Genomic DNA, 6,000 nt, shown 5'->3' on the forward strand with positions numbered 1-6,000 from the left:
TTCTCTCGACCCCATTGTAAAATTCATTCTCTCCCGAACGAGTGTTCGTCCTTGTAATTACTCTCAATTGCCTGTCGGCGGTGACCATGTGACATCCCTAAAAGCTACGACCGTGTCCTTGTAAAATTAATACGAACATCATTTCATCTGGGTCCTGTTCAGTTCGCCGGAATCTAGTTAAATGTCAAAGTCTTAACATTTCTGCGGAGAAGGGCGAATTCCTACTAAATCATAAACCTGAGAGAGCCTCTGAGATTGGGCTAAGGAGACAGTGGGCGCCATCCTGAATTTCTCTCCACAAGGAAAAGGGAATAATTTTGGACTTCTTTCTAAGAGGTGGCCACTGGGTCAATAATCAGCTCCAAATGGTCCAGTTCATTGGGATTTCTACATTATTTCGACCATTGTCCCCTTCAGGATGAACTTCTCTGACGGTGTACAATCTCGATCCTACATGGCCACCACCCATGTGGAAGGAGAGGGCAGTAGGAGAAATGGGAACTTCCTTTCCAATATCCTGAGGAAGGTCAGGAATGGACACTTCCTGTTCGTGGTGGTCAGCAAAGAGGGGCAGTTGACATGAATGCTTCTAGGGACCAGCCTCACCAAATCATGGGTGGAAGGAGCACCCTCCAAAATCCTTGAATTCTTTCACATGCAAAAAAAAATGTGTCACATGATGCTAAATATTTGTCTTTCGATTCCACATACCCAACGGGGTACGTTGGGAAATCAAAATGAGGTCATTATTGCATTTTTTTAATAATAGGAAAAGTTTTTAATAAGTTCCTATTATGTGCCTGAAAGTTTACTACCGCGTCATCCATATATATGGGGTGATGGAGCTGTCCATAGATCTCAGATGAGACATTCAGAGAGAAGATATTGGATCCGAAGGTCTAGAGCTCATCAATAGCTAACATGAGATCAAAATCCACCTCTGATTGATTGATTGATTGATTGATTGATTGATTTTTAAATTTATTTATGGTCTTGGGAAATCAACCCTCTGCCCTTCCAGGCAAGCCATCTACCCACGAGCTACACCTTTGACCCATTGTTCACCTCTACGGCCTCCCAAGGTCCTTCATATTGACTATGGTCATCTGCTCCCTAATGACCCATGCGCCATCTTGTATTTCTCGCCAAGGTGCAAATAAGAGGAAGGATCTTAATCAATAGATCTGAGCCACATGGTAGCTATGACAACCGAGTCCACCATGAATACGAACTCAGGTACCAAAAAGGTAGAGCCTTCGTTTCTCCCTATCATCCAATTCAGCCCTAGAAATTTCTATGCATGGACAGACGCGGACGTGAAATTTAGAAGCGAGAACTTTAATGTTGTCTTCTGTGCCTTAAGAGCTAACATGATGGTATAGCTAATTTGAGAAATTCTAGAATTATATTTATAAATCCAATAAAAGCAAAAATCATACCTATCCCAATACCCTTAGGAGAAAGTGATGAATTATGCCAGTTTCAGTTCAGGCACGAGGAGTCTCTGAGTTTCACCCAAACCTGTTCCCAGATGTGTGGCTCCATATCGAGCCTCTGCGGCAAATCTGCTCGACGGTTCTTATTTCTCAAGTCCACTTCCCAGGGGCAATTCCAACGCTAAAGGGGTAAGATTACCCCCAAACTCTGCAGGTATTAGAGATGGTGGAAATAGCTAATTTCTCCAAGTTCTCTGGGATTTTTTATTTTTTTTACTAAACACGTCAGGTGACATTCCCTACTTCAGATGAAGAGTTTGCACTGAAAACCATGTAATTATGCTCAGCACAGAGGTCTTGGGATTTGCATATGGACTTCCAAATGCCACCACCTGGGGAATATAAGCAACACCAGAAAAATAAAAGAATAAAGAAGCCCAGAACTAGAAGAAGAGACACACTAACCAGCCAGTCCATGTCACCACCGGCTGGTCTACTGTCCTGTCAGTGGCAATACCAAAGAGTGTGAGATCCGTTCTGTTTCACTCTATTCCTTTTTTTACTCCCCCAAAATCTTGCTATTCCTTTCATCTCTGCTTCTAATTTATATTGGGAAATCATTCTCATCCCATCATCAGTATGGTCGACGTCACCCATGTCATCGTCACCAACATCACCACCACCATCTTCCTTCTCTCATCTCCCACATTGTGGGGGTGCTCACTGTTATCATCACTATCATGAGCATCGTCCACACCATTCACTGGCACGTCGACATCCTTATCATCACCGTCACCACCACCATCACCACCACCATCACCGTCATCACCATCTTTATCACCATCACCACCATCACCACCATCACCACCATCACCATCAACACCTCCATCATCACCATCTCCATCACCACCATCACCATCACCATCACCATCACTATCACCTCCATCACTATCATCATCACCACCATCACCACCATCACCATCACCATCATCACCTTCACCATCATCATCCCCACCATCATCATCACCATCCCCACCATCATCACCACCATCACTAACATCACTAACATCAGCACCACCATCACCACCATCACTATCGTCACCATCACCACCATCATTATCATCGTCAACATCATCACCACCATCACCTCCCTCATTATCTTCACCACCATCACCCTAATTCAGCATCATGGTCGTCCACATCACGAGCATCATAGTGATCTCAGCATCCTCACTACCATCATCCCAGTCACCATCAGCACCATCCCCATCATCACGACCATCACCAGTGTCAGTGTCACCATCACCATCATTACCACTGGCACCACCATGATGGTCACCATGATTTTTACATTCTCTCATCAGCTGTGTCCTCAGCACTAAGGTCACCATTGTCCACAATGTCATGAGCATCCTAATGATCATCAGCATCGCCACATCTTCATGAACTATCTCATCATCGGCATCCTTACCGACGTCACCACCATCACCATCACCACCACCACCACCACCTCTATAGAAATCATCCTCAGGAATGGTCTTAGGAGCTACACATGCCCAGTGTCGGAGTCCATGTGAGGGGACAGAGGGCCCGATTCAGGGAGGTCACCAGTCAGATAGAAGCCATCAAAGTCCTCCAGAGAGAGCCGTCCTGATATGCACCCCATGAACATCCGTGTCTCCTCTGATGTCCAGCCAGACCAACTCCTTCCACTGGAATCCAAGGAAACGCTACTAAGAATCTCTCCAAAGAGTCAAAATCAATACCATAGGAGCTAAGCACCTGGTAGACATCAAGAGGGACTGGCTACCCATGATGCAAGCTACGAAACGCACTGGACAGATCTTTAATGAGGGGCTCATTCTTGATCGCAGTTCCCAGCTGTTGGGCTCTAGGATCGACCACTGTATTCCCACCAAGTTGAAGTGTCCCTTGGCCCCTCCCGGCCAGCGCTTGACTAAGGACAGCTGGTTCTTGGGTGCCCCAGGGCGCCATGACACCGGAAGTTGGTTTTATGTTCAGAACATTCCTGCCCCATTTTTTCTTGTGGTCTTGTACCCAACACATAGTTTGCACTTCTATCTCCATCTTTTCTTCTTGGTGGAGGACTGGACCTCACAATTTGACCAGGATGATCGATAATAACATATAAGAGGAAGATCATTTCAAAGATCTGTGCAATTTGTCGGATGCTAGATCAAGGGATGTGGACAATGGGGACTATTCTGCAGGTGTGAGGGTATGGGGCAGAAGGATAATCTTGCTCATCAATGTTTCTGGGAGCCTACAACTGCTCTAAGTGTAAGTCTTAAAATAGATGCCACTTTTCCTTTTGGATTTAAATTATATCATTTACATATATCACATTTTTTTTCCTATAGGAAAAAGAAAGAGTGATTTTCTATCATTGTAAAAGTAGTTTTGCCTTCTTCATGCATTAGTGGGAATGCAGGCTGAGAAAGTTTTTGCAAAAAACATGATAGAGATTCCCGAGGAAATTGAAAGTAACACTAGATCACCATGTTGCAATCTCTCTTTGGGATATAAGCTTATGAAATCACTACTTTGTGAATATTTCTGCCCTCCTATGTCCATTGCAGCATTAGTCTCCAAAACTAAGACATGGAAACAATCAGGTGTCCATTGCTGGAAGGAATGCAAACAGAAATTACGGCATGCTTATAACATGGAATACTACTCAGCCCTGAAAAGGAGGGTCCTGCCATATGTCACGACAGGGTGAATCTGTTGCTGCTCATTGGAGTAAAACAGACACAGGAAGAAAACAGTGGGGAATGGTATTGGCCAAACCATATTGTTATAGTGTGTGAAGGTGTGAATATATCACAACAAATGTCACCATCAAGTGCAACTATAATAAAACAATAAAAAATTCAAGAAATCCTGCAAGATCTCACTTATGTGTAGAATCTTAAAAAAAAAATGTGTAATACAGAGAAACAGTCAGATAGTGGTCTGAAATACCTGGACACTGTCTGGTCGCTGCCAATCCTTCTTGGGAAGTACTTTGTGTCCACCTGGGTGGACAGACGGTCTCTGGGTCTAACCTTTTTAAACAGCAAAACCGTCACCCATTGCAAATCCACTTCTTATTTTCTCATCCTGAGCCAGCAAACAAGGGTCGGTGGGCCCAATCCAAACAGCCATCTGTTTGGGCCAATAAATCCTTATTGACACAGCGCTCCAGGCCTGCTGTGTAGACCTGTTTGCTACAGTGACAGATCTGAGAAGCTTGCATACACACAGCCAAAATATTTGCTAACTACTTAAAATTAAAAAAAAAAAAATTGACCATGGCTGTGCAGATGACCGGCCCCTCATCACCGAGGATTTTCAAATCCCGTTCTGCAAAACGGTGGCTGGAAGTTGTAGATATCAGGCAGAGGCTTGGAGGGGCAAAGCCTGTCGAGGAATTTCTACGTGAGGTCCCCCAGTGTGAATGACAGGAATGCACTCATTTATGGGACTCGAAAACTTTTTTAAAAAATCAGGTTTTTTTTTTTTTTTTTTTTTTTTTTTTTACATTTAATGGGATTTCCCTGGAAAACGTGGTTTGAACTTTGTGCAGGTTTTAATTCGTCAGCGTATGCATCGGGTCCTTTCTCTTTATTATAGGAATTCCTGAATTTCATCCCAGTTTAGTCCAAAAATAGGATTTTCTGGATGTTTGAGTGACCTAAGGAGAGAATCACGCTTCAATTGTTGGATGGAGATTGATCTGAGCAATATCTGTGCCCCTTATGTATGTTGGGTAACGTTGGCTTTCAGACTTTTAATCCTCCTGAGCATTTTTCACACCAGCCTGTGGCCGACCAGCCTCACCCCTGACTTGGACGCCACGGGACAGTTTCTCCTCAGTAGAAAGTCAGTGGGTGATTAAGCTGAATCCCAATGACACAGAGACACAGGGATTCATGCTGCAGGGTAATGAGTGAGGATATCTCTAAGTAAAGGTCTCAGTACGAATCCCTGCGGTCCGGTTTGCAGAAGTTCAGTGATTTACGTGCCTCCCGGGAATCTGCTTATCACAGAGGGAGGTGCATTTAAAAAAAAAAAATCAAGAATCTCAAGGGTTTCTGTTGTTATGGCTAAGACCAAAATTGACAAGAGGATCTCCATGATTAGTACTTACAGCAAAACCAGAGACCCACTGAGCTTCCTTCCTGTCTCCTCCTCCTTTTCCTCCACCTCCTCCTCCATCTCCTCCTCCTCCATCTCCTCCTCCTCCTCCTCCTCCATCTCCTCCTCCTCCTCCTCCATCTCCTCCTCCTCCTCCATCTCCTCCTCGTCCATCTCCTCCTCCTCCTCCATCTCCTCCTCCTCCATCTCCTCCTCCTCTTCCTCCTCCATCTCCTCCTCCTCCTCCTTCTCCTCCTCCTCCTCCTCTCCACCTCCTCCTCCTCCTCCTTCTCCTCCTCCTCCTCCATCTCCTCCTCCTCCTCCTCCTCTCCTCCTCCTCCTCCTCCTCCTCCTCCTCCTCCTCCTCCTCTCCTCCTCCTCCTCCTCCTCCTCCTCCTCCTCACCTCCTGCTCCTCCTCCATCT

The sequence above is a fragment of the Marmota flaviventris genome, unplaced genomic scaffold (genome assembly GCF_047511675.1).
Source record: "Marmota flaviventris isolate mMarFla1 unplaced genomic scaffold, mMarFla1.hap1 Scaffold_447, whole genome shotgun sequence".
Classification (NCBI taxonomy): domain Eukaryota; kingdom Metazoa; phylum Chordata; class Mammalia; order Rodentia; family Sciuridae; genus Marmota; species Marmota flaviventris.